The sequence below is a fragment of the Mustela nivalis genome, assembly GCF_964662115.1.
Source record: "Mustela nivalis genome assembly, chromosome: 10".
Lineage (NCBI taxonomy): Eukaryota > Metazoa > Chordata > Mammalia > Carnivora > Mustelidae > Mustela > Mustela nivalis.
The window spans coordinates 34,110,171-34,127,462 of NC_139029.1; the positions used below are offsets into that span (position 1 = coordinate 34,110,171).

The following is a 17,292-nucleotide window of genomic DNA, read 5'->3' on the forward strand; positions in this document are numbered from 1 at the left end:
TTGGGTTTTACCAAGTTTTTTTTTTTTTTTTAAACAGACTTAAGCTTTTTGGGAATGTTCATGTTGAAACTCTTAACATCTTTATCTGTCTCATAACATGGTCCTAGGGAGAGGCCAAGTTTTCTGACAGTTTAGGGGCAAGGGTAGCTCCAAATTTGGATTCAGGATAGGAATAAGGCTTTCTTTCACCCGTTTTTGTTTTGTTTTGTTTTGTTTTTTCCCCTATTCTGGCTTTAGGGCTTGGGAAATTGCTAAATAATCTTTGTCTCTAGACTTAAATTCTTTCATTTTCTTGGCCTACTTTTTCTCTTTAGAATTCTTTTAGGGCACTACTGCAGATTTGGCTAATCAGAATCATCTAGAATGCTTGTTAAAATTCTGAACAGATTCTAAACTTATTTGTATCAGAATCTATGTGTTGGGGCCCAAGAAACCTGTATTTTTATGCACCTGCATCCACATCTACCATGATTTTGCTAAGAAGCCAGATTTGGGAAGCACTAAGGAAATAGCACTATGATAAAACAATGGCTTCAAAACTTTTCCTTATGGAAGCATATAAGGAGGAGGACACAATAGTATTCATATTTATTTATTAAATGTACTTTATATATACATTTTATGTATTTTTTTGTCAGTGTGTGAAATACAAGGTAATTCTTTCTGTTCTTGCTATTTTAGGATTTTGTTTGGTAAAAATACTATAGTAATTAGTTGTCTTCTGAGATTTTTGTAAAGCTCCTTTGGCTGTTTTGTGAAGGCTTATTGTGATTTGATAAAAAGAGACTCAAGAGTCAGAAAACCCCTAGGGTTCAGTGGGCTTTGTCACTTAATTAGCTTGGTAAATGTAGACAGATCACTTCATCTCCTTAAACCTTAGTTGTCTTATCTATAAAATGAGGATCATAACATCTATTTTTCTTTTTTCTAATATTAATAGGAGGATGACTTAATATATGTGATAATGCTTCATTTCTTAAAATTTTCTAAGGTGTATTAGTTTTAGAATTTTTGTAAACATACTGGATTAAATTTGGATACATTTTATTATTTAAGAGCCACATTTCCTTATTTAAATTTAGTTCTAGGGGTTTAACCAGTTAGGCATTCGACTTCTGATTTCCACCCAGGTCATGATCTCAGGCTTGCGATATGGAGCCCTGTGTTGGGCTCTGCCCTCAGAGAGGAGTCTGCTTGAGATTCTCTCTGTCCCTCTCACCCTCCCCCCGCTTGTGCTCTCTCTCTCTCTTTTTCTCTCTCTCAAGTAAATAAATAAATCTTTAAAAAAATGGGGCACCTGGGTGGCTCAGTGGGTTAAGCCGCTGCCTTCGGCTCACGTCATGATCTCAGGGTCCTGGGATCGAGTCCCGCATCGGGCTCTCTGCTCAGCAAGGAGCCTGCTTCCCTCTCTCTCAAAAAAAATTAGTTTATGAGATGCCTGGGTGGCTCAGTGGTTAAGTATCTGCTTTTAACTCAGGTCATGATCCCAGTGTCCTGGGATTGAGTCCCACATGGGGCTCCCTGCTCAGTGGAGAGCATGCTTCTCCCTGTAGTTGCCACTCCCCCTGCTTGTGTTCTTTCTCTCTCTGACAAATAAATAAATAAAATATCAAAGAAAAATTGCTTTAGTTCTAGCAGAATCTAGATAAATCTATGTTCTCAAGTGCTCCAAGTCTTCTAAAAACTGGGCAAAGGTGCTACTAGAACCCTTAATGGAGTGATCTACTAAGTATGGATACATAACTGAAAAGGAGTGGCTTTTCAGGATCTTGTTCGGCAAATATATATGTATTCTTTTTAATTTTATTTTTTAAAAATTTAAGTAATCTCTACATCCAATGTGGGCCTCAAACTCATAACCCTGAGGTTAAGAGTCACATGCTCTACTGACTTAGCTGGCCAGGCACCCCGTACTTGGTCACTGTTCTATTATTTCTGGTATTTTTTCTTTTTTTCCCTCTTATTTGGAAGTTCTCTGAGATTTGCTCTTTGCTTAAGATTTGGTGAAATGAATTGAGGCCTAAGGCATGTAGCTTCTTCTAGCAGTGTGTGCGTCCAATGAAGGGAATTTGCTGAGGAGAAGGAAGGATATCCTGGGAAATTATTATATGAAATTGGAGAAATTTGAGGGTTCATTTTAGTTTTAACCATAAGAATATTTTGGTCATTTTTGTGATATCTAAAGTTAGGCTTACTGTAACTTCCTTAAAATAATTAGAAATAAATACCTTTTAATAAAGTAACTCACATTTAAACAATTGATCATTCAGTAAATGCACACTACACCGATCTAGGTTTTGAAGTTACAAGATTAAATTAGACATAACCTTCTATTTGGAGGATTTATCATTAATTAAGCCGGAAGTACCTCAGTGCAAGTGGTTTTTTAAATCTCAGTGGTTTTTTAAATCTTTAATATTGGAGGAGTAGAAAAGTTTTATTCTGGAAGGAAGCAGGGAATCCTGGATACTAATCTAGGCTTTGCCACTAATAAGTTGTATGTTGACAGGAACTATCATTTCTGGGACTGAATTGTCTTACTTACAAAACAAGGGATTGGGCTTACTTCATGTCTGTGCTTAGTTCTCTCACCAAATAATTGAAGCTCTGTGGTATCTCTTTTGCATAGAGCTGGGCAAGTCTTTGTAGGAAGTATGTAATAGGAAGCAAAGTATGGCTTAACATTTGTAGTAAAGAAGCCAGGAAGGTATAAACAACACAACATAAGATGTTTGAGTAAGTTTAAATAATACTTTAATTTTATAGTAAGTGTGGAGAAACTGGTATTAATGAAACAAGTGACTTAGCCACTTATTCCATTTTTTTCTGGTCCTTATAGACTTGTCTGGAAGTTTGTTTTTTTTTTTTAAAGATTTAATTAATTTATTAGTTTGAGAGAGAGAGGGAGAGCATGCATGAGCTGGAGGAGGAACAGAGGGGGAGCGGGAAAGAATCTCCAGCAGATTCTGCACTGAGCACGCAGAGCTGAAGTCCAAAAAGCCAGATGCATGCTGATCCCGTGACCCTGAGATCATGCCCTGAGCTGAGACCAACAGTCAGACCCTTAACTGTTTAACTGACTGAGCCACCCAGGTGCCCCATAGTTTGGAAGTTTTAAAAGTTATTTTAATTGTCTTGGGACACCTGGCTGGCTCAGTCAGTAGAGCATATAACTCTGGATCTCAGGGTCATGAGTTCAAGCCCCACCTTGGGCATGGAGATTGCTTAAAAAAGAAAGGGGGGGGTACCTGGGTGGCTCAGTGGGTTAAGCCTCTGCCTTCGGCTCAGATCATGATCTCAGGGTCTTGGGATCGGGCCCCACATTGGACTCTCTGCGCAGCAGGGAGCCTGCTTCCCCCCTCTCTCTACCTGCTTCTCTACTTGTGATCTCTCTCTCTGTCAAATAAGTAAATAAAATCTTAAAAAAAAAAAATTAGTGTAATTGTCTTCCGAGTCTTGGTTGGAAGAAGGAGGTGTACTTCTGTTCCTGTTTGTCTCTGTCCCAGAATGGCTTTTGCAAGAGCAGATGCTATTATATGCCCATTCCAGGTATAAAGCCTCATTTCCTTTGGCATATTTTCTCTAGTATATTTTATAGGAGCAGAGAAATTTGGCAGTTGCAGGTAGTTTGGTATCTTGTCTTTTGAGAGAGAGAGTCCGGTTCTTTTAATAAACAATTTTGAAAGTGGCTGAGCAATATAAAATAAATGAAGTTCAGTAATTTTGGAGGCTATCAATTGTTATGCTTTTCCATGTAATACAATAATTGCATTAAAATGGATAGAAATTTTAAAAATGGATTTTTGGATGAGATATCTTGGCATTTTACAAAGTAAACACTCTTCCACTTAACAAGTAATCCCTCCAGTGTCTCCAAATTGGGAAGTAAAATATACCATAGAAATGAAGAGCTTGTATTTGAGAGTCAGGTAGACTTGGGCCTGATCCTGCCAATATCCTTTAATAGGTGTTTTCTTTGTAAAACGTGTTACTGAATTTCTCTTGTCTTTTTGCTTCTATTCATTTGTTTGTTAAGATTCATTCTTGTTATTATTAAGTTCTTATTATGTGCAGGCACTTTTCAAGATACTGGAGATAAAGTAGTGTTGAAAGCAAAGTTTCTAGTCTTATGGAGCTTCTGTTCAAGAGAGACACACAGAAATGTATACCAAGTGTGTCATAGGGTATTGAGTGGTATGAAGAAAAAACCAGGTAAGAGATATGATGGTATATGTTTAATGGAGCAAGGATTGAAATTGTGTTGTCTAGGAATATTTTCATTAATGTTTGAATGGAGAACAGAGAGTATGGAATGAGGGATGCCGATATATATTGGGCAAGAGCATTCCATGTAAAGGATACAACATGTGTCAAGGTTCTGAGGTAGAAACATGCTTGGGATGTTGGTGGACAGCAAGGAGGCCAGGGTGACTGTTGGTGAGTGAACAGTGGTGTTGGGGTTGGTGGTGGGGGGGCACCAAAGAATATGAAGCAGAAGCTGGATTTTGTAGTACCTTGCAGACTACAGATAAGATTTTTGTATTTTATACTGATTGGGACAGAAAGTCAGTGGGTGGTTTTAAGCAGAGAAAGATGTAATCTGTCCTGGTTTTTGTTTTGTTTTGCTTTATTTCTGTTTTTTGTTTTTTGGAAAAGGGCACTTTTTTGAGATATAATCTGCGTATCATACATTTACCATTTAAGAGTATATAGTTCACTGTTTTTTTAGTGTATTCACAAGGTTTTATAGGAATTACCACTGTCTTAGTTCAGAGCATCTTCATCACCTGAAAAGAAGACCCCTACTTGCTGGCATTCGTACTCCATTCTGTACTCCCTCTAGTCCCTGGTAACCAACAAGTCTACTTTCTGTCTTAATAGATCTGCCTATTCTGAACATTTCATTTAAGTGGAATTATATAATATGTGGACTCTCGTGTCAGGCTTCTTTTGCTTAACACAATTTTTAAGAGACTCATCCATGTTTTAGTTTGTGTCATACTTAGTTCCTTTTAAGGCTAAATAATATTGCATTATATGTATGTATCACATTTTGTTTATCCATTATCTGTTGATGAACATTTGGATTGCTTCTCCTTTTTGACTGTTGTGAATATTGCTGCTGTGAACATGGGTGTACAAGTTTGAGTCCCTGCTTTCACTTATTTCAGGTAGATACCAAGAAGGGGAGTTTCCGGATCATATGGTAATTCTATGTGCAACTTTCTGAGGAACCAGAAAGTTGCTTTCTATGGTAGCTGCACCATTTTACATTCTAACCAGAAATGCATGAGGGTTTCTCCATATCCTAGCCAACACTTGTTTTTCCATTTTTAAAATTATAGTCATCTTCACGAGTTTGAAGTAGTATTTCATTGTGGCTTTAGTTTGCATTGTCCTAATTACTAGTGATGTTGAGCATCTTTTCGTGTGCTTACTGGTCATTTGTAAACCTTTGTTGAAATCGGTTTCTTTGCCCACTTTTTCAATTGGGTTGTTTATTTTTATTGTTTAGTTGTAGGAGCTCTTTATATATTCTGGATATTAAACTCTTTTTTTTTTTAAAGATTTTATTTATTTATTTGACAGACAGAGATTAGAAGTAGGCAGAGAGAGAGGAGGAAGCAGGCTCCCTGCTGAGCAGAGAGCCCGATGCGGGGCTCGATCCCAGGACCCTGGGACGATGACCTGAGCCGAAGGCAGAGGATTTAACCCACTGAGCCACCCAGGCGCCCCTAAACTCATTTTTTTTTTTTTAAAGATTTTATTTATTTGTCAGAGAAAGAGAGAGAGCATAAGAAGGGGGAGCAGCAGGCAGAGGGAAAAATAGGCTCCCTGCTGAGCAAGGAGCCTGATGTGGGACTCCATCCTCAGACCCTGGGATCTTGACCTGAGCCAAAGATGGATGCTCAACTGACTGAGCCACCCAGGCGTGCCCCCCCCCCCGCCCTTTTTAAAAGATATTTTTTGGTATTTAACTCATGTCAGATAAATGATTTCCATATATTTTCTTCCATTCTTTGGGTTGCATTTGCATTTTCACTCTCTTGATAATATCTTTGATACACAAAAGTTGTTAATTTTCATGAAGTCCAGTTGATTTATTTTTTCTTCCGTTGCCTGTGCTTTTTGTGTCCTATCCAAGAAATCATTGCCAGATCCAGTGTCAAAAAGGTATCTTCCAAGTATTTTCTTCTAAGAATTTTATAGTTTTAGGTCTTTGATACATTTTGAGTTCATTTTTGTCTATGGTATAAGATAGCTGTCTAACATTCTTTTGCATATGAGTATCTAGTTTCCCCAGAATCATTTGTTAAAAAGACTGTCTTTACCCCATTGGATGGTTTTGGCACCCTTGTCAAAAGTATTGGATCGTATATGTGAACATTTATTTTGGAACTCTCTATTCTATTCCATTGGTCTAAATGTCTGTCCTTATACTAGTACCATACTGTTTTGATTACTGTATCTTTGTAGTAAGTTTTATTTTATTTTTTTTTAAAGATTTTATTTATTTATTTGACAGACCGAGATCACAGGTAGGCAGAGAGGCAAGCAGAGAGAGAGGAGGAAGCAGGCTCCTTGCTGAGCAGAGAGCCCGATGCGGGGCTTGATCCCAGGACCCTGGGATCATGACCTGAGCCGAAGGCAGAGGCTTTAACCCACTGAGCCACCTAGGCACCCCTGTAGTAAGTTTTAAATAAGAAAGTTTGGTATCAAAGAACTAACTCTGTTCTTCAAGATTATTTTGGTTGCTTAGGATTTCTTCTGATTCTATATTTCTGTAAAAATGTCATTGGGGTTTTGATAGGGGTCGTTTTGAATCTGTAGATCAATTTGGGTAATATTATCAGATTGACTAATATTAAGTCTTCCTATGTTTGAACATAGGATATTTTTCCATTTATTTAAGTCTTCTTTAATTTCTTTCAGAAATATTTCATAGTTTTCAGTATGTGGGTCTTTCAGCTCCTTAGCTGAACATATTCCTAAATTTTTATTCTTTGTAATATTATTATTAATGGACTTGTTTCTTAAATTCTTTTTTGGGTTATTTATTGTTAGTATATAGAAATCAACTGATTTTTGTGTTTGTGTATCCTGCAGCTTTGCTGAATTTATATCTCATTGTAGTTTTGATTTACTTTAATAACTCATGATGTAGATAGAGTCTTTCTTTTTCTTTCTTTCTTTCTTTCTTTCTTTCTTTCTTTCTTTCTTTCTTTCTTTCTTTCTTTCTTTCTTTCTTTTTAGGATTTTATTTATTTGAGAGAGAGAGAGATAGCAACAGAGATAGCGAGAGAGAGCAGAAGCAGGGAGGAGAGGGAGAAGCAGGCTCTCCTCTAAGCAGGGAGCCCAGTGCTGGGGTTGATCCCAGGACCCTGACATCATGACCTGAGCTGAAAGCAGACGCTTAACCAAGTGAGTCGCCCAAGTGCCTCTGTTTCTTTCTTTTTTCCTTTTTTAAGATTTATTTATTTATTTGAGGGAGAGAGTGTATATATGCGTAGGGGGAGGAGCAGAGGCAAAGAGAGAGAGAGAGAGAATTTCAAGTAGACACCGTGCTGAGTGCAGAGTCCAGTGCAGGGCTCAATCTCATGACCCTGAGATCATGAACCCAGCCGAAATCAAGACTTGGAAGCTTAACCAACTGAGCCACCCAGGTGCCCCGGTAAAGTATCTGTTCATGTACCTGTTGGCTATTTGCATATCTTCTTCGAGGAAATGTTCATTCAAGTCCTCTGCCCATTTATTATCTGAGGTATTTGTCTTCTTATTATTGAATTGTAAGAGTATTTTATATTTTCTGTATACTAGACCCTTATCAGATACATGATTTGCAAATACTTTCTTCCATTCTGTGGGTGGTTGTTTCACTTTCTTGATAGTGACCTCTGATGTGTAGAAGTTTGTAATTTCAATGAAGTCCAGTTTATCTGCTTTTTCTTTGGTTGTGCTTTTGATATCATATCTAAGAAACCATTGCCTAATTTAAGGTCTTACTTGTTTTTAGGCTAACTATAAAGGTAACTAAGTAATAACACAGAAAGGCTAATACTATTGAAAGAAAAATTTATTACTTAAAATTTCCCCAACAGAAAGGGACATGTCATGCCATGCAGGCCACATGAGGAAAGCACCAGGTTTAGTCAGGAGGCAGAAAGGAGCAAGAGGAAAGCCCAAGCCAGAGTCTTTATTGGGGTTTGTACAGAAAAGACAAGGCAGCTTAGGACTGGCTACTTTGAATAACATTGGTGGGTTCTGGGCTGTAGCAGTGGTATTTAGTTGTCTGGTACTTGACCCTGAGTGATACAGGGCAGGGGAAATACTAGCTTGATGTGTGAGAGTTTGATAAAGGAGTTGGTTGGGAGTATAGACTCAGGATTGGTTAGAAGGTTTGTTAATAGGATTTTTGCAAAAAAAAAAAAATTGGATGGCAGGGGAGATATAACCAAGTTTAGCTCTTAGTTTGGCCCTATAATTAATAAGTGCCAAATAGGTGGTACCTCGCTGACTTAGTTGAGCATGCTTGATCTGGGTGTTGTGAGTTCAAGCCCCACATTGGGTGTAGAGATTACTTGAGGGGAAAAAAGCCAGTAAGCAAATACGGAATCTGAGAAAACAGAACAATGTTGTGATGACTTACTCATATTTCTTTTTAAGAGTTTTATGGTTTGAGCTCTTACTTTTGGACTTTGATTCATTATTAGTTAATTTTTATATGTGGTGTAAGGTGAGGATTCGATTTAATTCTTCTAGATGTGGATAGCTGTTGTCCCAGCTCCGTTTGTCGAAACAACTTTTCTTTGTTGAATTGAGTTGATGTGGGTTTTAAAAAAGTCACTTCTTGCTCAGAGGGTAGGGAGAGCAGAAGTGAAATCAGGGAAGTGTGTGAGGAAACCATTACAAAAATCAGTCAAGGTGGTGGTAGCTTAAACAAGGTGGTAGCAGCTGAGGTGGTAAGAAATACTTGGGTTCTGGATATATTTTGAAAGGAGAGCTGACAGTATTTCTTGATAGTTAATTTTGGTATATGAGAGAAAGCAAGGAATTGGTGGTGATCACAAGATTTTAGGACTGAATAGCTAGATAAATATGGCTGCCATTTATTGAGCAAGATGGGGAATATGTACGTGGAACAGGATTGTTTTTGTTGTTTCTCTTCTTGGGAGGGGCAGGAGTAGGAGTTGTTGGAGGAATCAGAACTTTGGTGTTTGTTTGACATCCAAGAAGGAGTGTTGAAAAGATAATCGTGTATATGAAATGGGGATCAAGGGTGAAATCTGATCTGGAGATATATATTTGGAAATCGACAACATATAAATGATTTTCAGAGTTAGGAGATTGGAGAAATAAACTACCAAAATGCTACTCAAGTGTGGTCTGCTGACTGGTGGTGGTTATCGAACTGTTTGTTACCAGTTTGCCATGAGTTAAATAAAGAAATTTAGAGTAAGCAGCTGACATTGTTGTAAACATCAAGCGTTTCATCATTTTTCTGTTATTCCATATTTATTGTATCTTGCAGTGGTTTGTGATGGATTAAAATTTTCGCCTGCTCCTTCACCGCAGCTGGTTTGAGCAGCACTGACCTGGTGAGTGAGTGAGTCTAGAAAGAGATAGAAGGACTGAGCCTTGGGTCACTGGAGTGTTTACTGGTTAGGACGTAAGGAGAATCTGTTGGTAAGAAAAACGTGGAAAGGGGCAGCCAGTGAGGTTGGAGGAAAACCAGAAGAGAGTGGTGTTTCCAAAGCGATGAGGAGAAAGTATGCCAAAAGCTGCTGACAGGTTATGTAACATGAACACTTAAGAATTGCCCTTTGGATTTAGTAATGGGCAATTCCCTATTGGTGACCTAGGTGAGCAGTATCGATGGGAAGTGGGTATAGAACTTGATTCGAATGGGTTCAAGAGAGAATGAGAGATAGTATTATCTGTGTAGTATTTAGGCTAAAAATGTTCTACCTCAGTGTGCTATAGGAAGAAACAATCAGAGAAGTTCAAACTGAGGGGGCAATCTGTAGAAGCTATTGGCTTGGACTCTTCAAAAATGTTGAAGTTGTAAAAGATTAAAAAAAAAAAAAAAAAAAAGACTAAGGATGTGTTCCAGACTACTAGATACAAAAGAGACTTGGTGAATAAATGTAATGCTTAATTCTTGGGTGGATACTGGATTAAAAAAATAGTTGAAGAACAATATTGAGACAATTGAGGATACTTGAATGTGGATTTTTATTCAATAGTATTATTGTGTCAGTGTTAAACTTTCTAGTGGGACAGTTGTGTGGTGGTTTTTTCTTGTTAGGCAAGGATTAATTGTGGAAATATTTGAGGGAAGAGGTTTTAAGGTGTTTACAAATGACTTGTCAATGGTTCAGCTAATTAACAAGAAGTAATTGCATATGTGCCTGGCTGTCTGCCTGCCTCTGTGCACAGAGAAAGAAGAAGAGGAGAAGGGAGAGAAACTAGCAAATCTAAGTGAAGAGTATATGGAATTTCATTGAATTATCCTTGCTCCTTTTCTGATATTTTGGGGAGGATTAGTGAGTAATATTATTTCAAAGAGATTTGCTGAAAAGAGCATCATAGAAATCAGGTGATAACTGGAAAAGGTCATGGGGTTTTCTCCCTCTCTTTAAAATGCAGATGGGCGATATTACATTATGTTTTATGTCAATGAAATTATCCAGTAGAGAAGGAGAAGTTAATGTGAGAGAGGCTGGAACAATTGCTGGAATGTCCACAAGTAGGCAGAAATGGAGGACACAGGAGTGCTTAGGTGACTCACTCAGTTAAGCGTCTGTCTTTGGCTCAGATCATAAGCCCAGGTTCCTGGGATCAAGTCCCACATCAGGCTCCCTGACTTTCCCTCTGCTCATGCGCTCTTTCTCTCTCAAATAAATAAATAAATAAATAAAATTTTTTTAAATGAAGGACACACATCTCAGTACTTATTGAAATACTGGCCTTAAACAGGAGCATTGACAATTTGTCCGCAGTAGCCTTGGTTTCCTCAGTTTATTTGTAAAAAATTATGCATGTAAAATAAATGGCATGGTGCCTGCAATGAAGCCCTCAACTGTTTGTTACAGAAATTAGTGCAGTGCCTGTTATTATTAAACTTCTGAAAAACCAGTAGTTTATTTAATTTTATTATTAGCAGGCCATAATTACCTGTTAGAAGCTGTAAATTCTTCAGAAACACAAATTAGTTTAAAAAAAAATTCTACCTAGGGACGCCTGGGTGGCTCAGTTGGTTAAGCAGCTGCCTTCGGCTCAGGTCATGATCCCAGCGTCCTGGGATCGAGTCCCACTTCGGGCTCCTTGCTCGGCAGGGAGCCTGCTTCTCCCTCTGCCTCTGCCTGCCATTCTGTCTGCCTGTGCTTGCTCTCTCCCCTCTCTCTCTCTGATAAATAAATAAAATCTTAAAAAAAAAATTCTACCTAATAAATTTGAAGATGTAATGGGCTTTATTAAATGATTCATGAGTCAGGCAGCATCCCACCCAACAAATGGAGGAGAGTTACAAAGGGCTACAAAAAGGGAAAGGTTTTTAAAGGCAGGACAAGGAAGTCATAAACAGAAAAAAGGGTTATTTCAGGTGAGGTCACATCTGAAGATGAAAGGGTTTTAGTAAGTGAATCGGGAGGGTCCATGTGACAGATTACCAGTTATTGGTGCTGACTAGAAAATTCTTGACCTGTTAAGACTACATTTCTGGGAGAGATTATAAGTCTAATTAGGTTAGGTATTATGCCTTGCTTTGGTGACTTGGCCTAAATAATACCATTTTAGGCCTGTAGGTTTGTTTTGTTTTTTTAAACATTAGTAAGATGCTAAACAAAGTTAAATGAACAATAGTGTACCTTAGAAAAGCCACAAAACATTCATGATTGGCTTTGGTCATGTAAGGGAAGAGAACAACTAAATTCCAATATGGGAAATGAGAAAATCCAGGCCTGCAACGATGAGGGCTTTGTTGGGGCAAGTTGATTATGTAAGTTCTTTTGGCTCATACCATTTATATTAGATACAGCTTTCTGAAATAAGATTTTCACATTTAGAAAGCTATTTCACATTTAAGCCCATCTGGATATTTTTCAATACATTAAAAAATATAATCTAGGGGTGCCTGGGTGGCTCAGTGGGTTAAAGCCTCTGCCTTCGGCTCAGGTCATGATCCCAGGGTTCTGGGATTGAACCCTACATTGGGCTCTCTGCTCAGCAGGGAGCCTGCTTCCTCCTCTCTCTCTCTCTGCCTGCTTCTCTGCCTGCTTCTCTGCCTGCTTGTGATCTCCGTCTGTGAAATAAATAAATAAATAGATAGATAGAATATATATATAATCTAGAATGCCAGACCTAGAGGAGTTGATTAACCTTGTTAAAAGTGTATATATCTGTGGAAAAAGAATTGAGAGAAAATGAAGTTCTAAAGCTATTTGCGTTTGTTACCAAGTGATGGGAATATTTTATTTTGCTTTTTCTCAATTGGACCAGCTCTGAATAGCTTCCCTTGCCCAGCTTCATGAGGCAGCCCTCCTTTGGCAACTCTTTTCAAATACAATTACTTTTTTGTGGATTTCCGCTCCAATACCTAGAACCTATGCTTAGGAGTTCATTGTAAATAGTGTTTATGTCTCTAGTTACTGAGAAAGTTAAGCTCTTCTACTACTCATTACAACTTAAGGTAATTATCTTCATATTTCTTGAAATGTCATTGCTTTATTTCTTTGAGGCTGTGAGCAGTCCAGTGGAGGTGAAAAGGAGACTAAAGGAGTGAAGAGGTAGCTGAAGCTCCTGTCATGGGTGTGTGTGTGTGTGTGTGTGTGTGTGTTGTTATTGGTGACTTTTATTCTTGGAGTCCCTGGGAATAGTAGTCCTTTTGCATTGTTGGCTTACTCATTTGGGTGGTGGAATTAGACATCAGATATTGGATGAAAGTAAATGCTGGTTGTAAGTAAATGCAGCGATAGGCGGTAGGCAGGGAGGAGTTCCTGGGGCTCAAGGATATGATGTGTCTAATTTTTGCCTCTGTGAAACTGACATGTGGAACAGTGTCATGTACTTTCCCACTCTGATGCAACTTGATGGTATTTGCCTGGATAAATGCTTCTGGAGAATGTGCTAAAAAGAGATACCACCTGCTACAATAGTAAACTCTTTGTGTGGTATCAGTGGTGCCTGATATAGGGCTTTAGTTTCTCTATGGACTTTAGAAATCAGGACATTTTGGTAGTTTTAAGGACTCTGAAGGCCAGAGTAATAGCTCTATGCTATTATATTTAATAGTGTATCTTCTTCTTCTTCTTTTTTTTTTTTAATTGGGCTTATATAGGAAATGATTCACATAAGTTCTCTATCTCTAGTGAGAATGCTGGAATTGGCAGAGGTTGGCAGGGATAGAACAATAGTCATCACTAATTTCCTAGCAGGACTCATTTTGTTGTTAAGAAATGGATGTATTTATTTTGTCAGTGAGCCATGAGTATGTGGACACAGGACTTGAAAACTGAAATTCTTTGAGAGCTCATTTTGTTACTGTTATTTTTAGAATTGCTGTTGTTATGCTAATTCTTCTCACATTTGTATCTCTCTAGACCTCACAACTACCAATTCACTGTAATCTACTTGGATATCTCAGAAACATCTGAAGTTTAGTATTTGTAAAACTGAAGTCATTGTCTTTCTCAAAAACCTACTCCCCTCATATTCCCTAGCTTACTAAATGGTGTCACTTCCTGATAGAAAACTTGGTTATTCTTATTACCTTTCTCTTCCTTACATTTACAACTCCTTTCTGTTATGTCTCTCAAATATTTCCTCTACTTCTTTCTACTATTACTAGTATGTCCATATCGTCCAAGCCATTGTAATCTCTTGCCTCTGTTTGTTGCCCTAACTTCCTAACTGGTCTTTGTCTCGCATTGCTTAGCCCTAGTCTATTACTCCTCTATCACACAGTAACCAGAAAAAGCTTTTTAAAGTACAGATTTGATTACTAGATGTTTATATAAACTTTAGTGAATTTTTTGTTACTCTTAGAATCATACCTGAAAGTCTTGACATGGCACATAAAACTATCTACACAGTGTGGTTCCTGTCTTTGTCTCCATATTTTGCGCAGTATGTTCCCTCTACTGGAATGTTTTTTTCTTTCATCTTTACCTTACTAGTTCTTATTTTCTGTCAAGCGTCAGCTTATATCTTACTTCCTTATGAAAAGCTTTTCTGACCTCATCTGTACTGTGATGTCCTTAGATTAAGTTGGATTTCCCAGAAGTACTTTTGTTCTTTTCATTCATAGCTTTTTACAGCAGTTGTAAATGAAGAATTATTTATCTGTATTCTCCCATTGTTTGGTCTGTTAGTCTGCTTGGGCTGCCATAACAAAATACCACAGACTTGGTGACATAAATAACAGAAACTGTCACAGTTCTGGAGGGCAGATGTTCAAGATCTAGATGCCAACAACATTGGTTTCTGGAGAGGGCTCTCTTCCTGGCTTGTAGATACCACCTTCTTGCTGTGAGCTCACATGGCCTTTGGAAGGGAGTCGGGAGAGGAAGAGTAGGGGGTGTGTGTACAAGAAAGATTTTTTTCCTCTTATAAGGCCACCAGTCCTTTGAGATTAGGGCCCCACACTTATGGCTTCGTTTAATTACTTCCTAAAGACCTATCTCCAAATAGGGCTTCAACATATGACTTTGGGGGTAGGTGGGGACATGGTTTGGTCCATAGCAGATGGTAAGCTCCATGAGGTCAGGACATGTTTTGTGGTACAATTCTCTGGTCCTGGGGCCTAGTATAGAGTTCAGCACATAATGGGCAATCACTTATGCCTGTTCCTAGTGTTTGGTTGGCCTGGAACAAAAATACAAATGGAGATATAAAGTTGGAGTTTTACATAATGTAACAAACTGTAAAATAAAATACGTTCTATTTTCCTATCCTGAAAAATATAGTTTTATAATAACAAATTACAAAAGAAATGTGTGAAGCTATTGATTAAAAAAAATAAACCAGGCAGATGTTGCGGCCAGTTTAGAGAAGTAGAAGAAGCATAGCTTTATCTGTATAAGGAAATGTTGAAATATATTTGTAAATGCTTACAAAGCTGATTTTTCTGTGGGGAGAAGGGAAGTCAATTGAACCTCAAATTTACAGAATTTATTTATAAACTCTATAGACAAGAACTGTTTGTGTGTCAGTATCAATTATATATAATTTACAGAGTTGTAAAATAGCTCAAAGGCAATAAAAGGCTAGAACAAATAATGTATTCTCTAATACATAGTTTTCCATCAGAAGACTGTTATGTTTTCTTTGATTATACCAAGTTTCCTTACAGTCCTTACCCTTTTGATCTAAAGCAATCTCAAATATTATTTTAATCACAAAACAGGGCTGGTTTTAAGTTTGGCTTGGTTATTTACATGGGATAGAAATAATGTTAATTTTCCATATAGATCTTTTTAATTTGCTTTGCTGGAGAATTTATAAATCTCAGATTGAACTTTTAAAAGTCCCTATTATTTGTATTTTGAGGCTAGAAAGCCAAACTAAAGAAATGCTCTATCAGATTTCATCTGCAGTACCTATAAAGTTGGGTGAATACTTTTCTCAATATCCCCCGAATGTCCTAAGGGTCCTGGGCCTTTCAGGAAGTGACCTTCCTTACCTTCTAGAAGGCTGAATCCTGGAAAGCTAGGAACCACGGCAATTTTCCTGGGAGGGTTTCATTGGTACTGGCCCCATAAAGCCAACTGTATTTTCTTAGAAGTGGCTTAAATAAGTAAACATCATTCTCAAATAGGACATTTCAAGCAAATTCTTTTTTTTGGGGAGGGATGGGCAAATCCTTTGTTGTATAACTTTTTACAATGATGTTTTAAGGGCATTTAATAAGATAATTCAGCAAGACTCAGATCTCATGGGGGGGAAGAGTCTTTGAAATCAGATATGATTCAGGAATGTTGCATTTTACAGAAGCAAAGGGTAATACATTTTTTAGGGTTTAATAGCTTAAGAAGGAAGAGAGCAGGCTTCCTTCTATATCTAGAAGACAGTATTAAGGCAATATTCCAAACAAATAACTATAATAATCTCTCATTAGTTCATTTAGGCCTGTGTAATTAATTCTCATTTAACTGGATCTAGTTTAATGGTCTGCTTCTCAACTCAAAAGGGTTCTGGAAATTCTGACTCAGTCCCCTGGAATGGTCTGGAAGTTGTCCAAGCAATGGCTTTAGAAACCTGTCCCCAAGAGTCCATTCTTTCAAGTGCCAGTAGTTTGAGATACCTGCTACAGTCCTTTTCCAGGGGGCTCTGAGACAATCCTTTGTTGAAAACACAGACTCGGACTTCTAGTTTGATAGCAGATCATTCAGACTAGCATCTGTGTAAAACAAAATCTCTCTGTGGGTGACAGAGACTTAAAATAGCTGTGGTCAGTTTCTTACTGGTGATTTTTAAATGTGAAAGGTCTAATGAGAGTTCATAACAAGAATAAGGCAACTAACCAGGGAATTAGGTTGTTTCTGGGGCATACAAAACAAGGATATTAGAGCTAATTCAAAAATATTTTAGCAAAACATCACTAAGAATAGTTCTTTTCAGAGAAGACAGTAAATATAATAGCTGATTTATAAAACATGAACATAATTATTACAGAAGAAAAATCCTGATATATAGCATATGATAATCTTATGGCATAATGCATATATCAAAACTTTATGAAGGATCTCAAGTAAAAAGATTTAGTGAGTCAGAAATAAGTCCTAGATACCTATATTTTTTAATAAAACTACATTGAGGGACGCCTGGGTGGCTCAGTTGGTTGGACGACTGCCTTCGGCTCAGGTCATGATCCTGGAGTCCTGGGATTGAGTCCTGCATCGGGCTCCCAGCTCCATGGGGAGTCTGCTTCTCTCTCTGACCTTCTCCTCGCTCATGCTCTCTCTCACTGTCTCTCTCTCAAGTAAATAAATAAAATCTTTAAAAATAAATAAATAAAACTACATTGACCTAGAAGATTCAAATTTTAAAAGTAGGCTTGTTACCAAGTAAGCAGCTTATTTATTTTTAAAAGTTTATTTATTTAAGTAATCTCTTAGTGTGGGGCTCAAACTGAGATTAAGAGTAGCACGCTCTTCCGACTGAGCCAGCCCGGTGCTCCCCCGCAACAAAGCATTTTAAATAATAAAATGCTAGATTCAAATTTTAAAAGTAAGATTGTAACCTAGTAAGCATTTTAAATAATAACCAAAATTAAGACTGAAAACGGTAAACTCT

General features: G+C 37.7%; 1 protein-coding gene across 15 annotated transcripts in view; it reads left to right on the forward strand.

Annotated features, from left to right (window-relative positions):
- The window catches only part of MAST2 (microtubule associated serine/threonine kinase 2), a 210,611-nt gene that overhangs the window by 84,417 nt on the left and 108,902 nt on the right, over nucleotides 1-17,292 (forward strand). Inside the window, exon 1 of one of the 15 annotated variants that reach the window (XM_082687228.1) lies at nucleotides 9,535-9,596. The exons of the other annotated variants lie outside the window; for them this stretch is intronic. The gene's annotated coding sequence lies outside the window, so the exon portion shown is untranslated. Of the gene's footprint in view, nucleotides 1-9,534; nucleotides 9,597-17,292 lie in introns of those variants that run through there. 15 annotated transcript variants of the gene reach the window in all.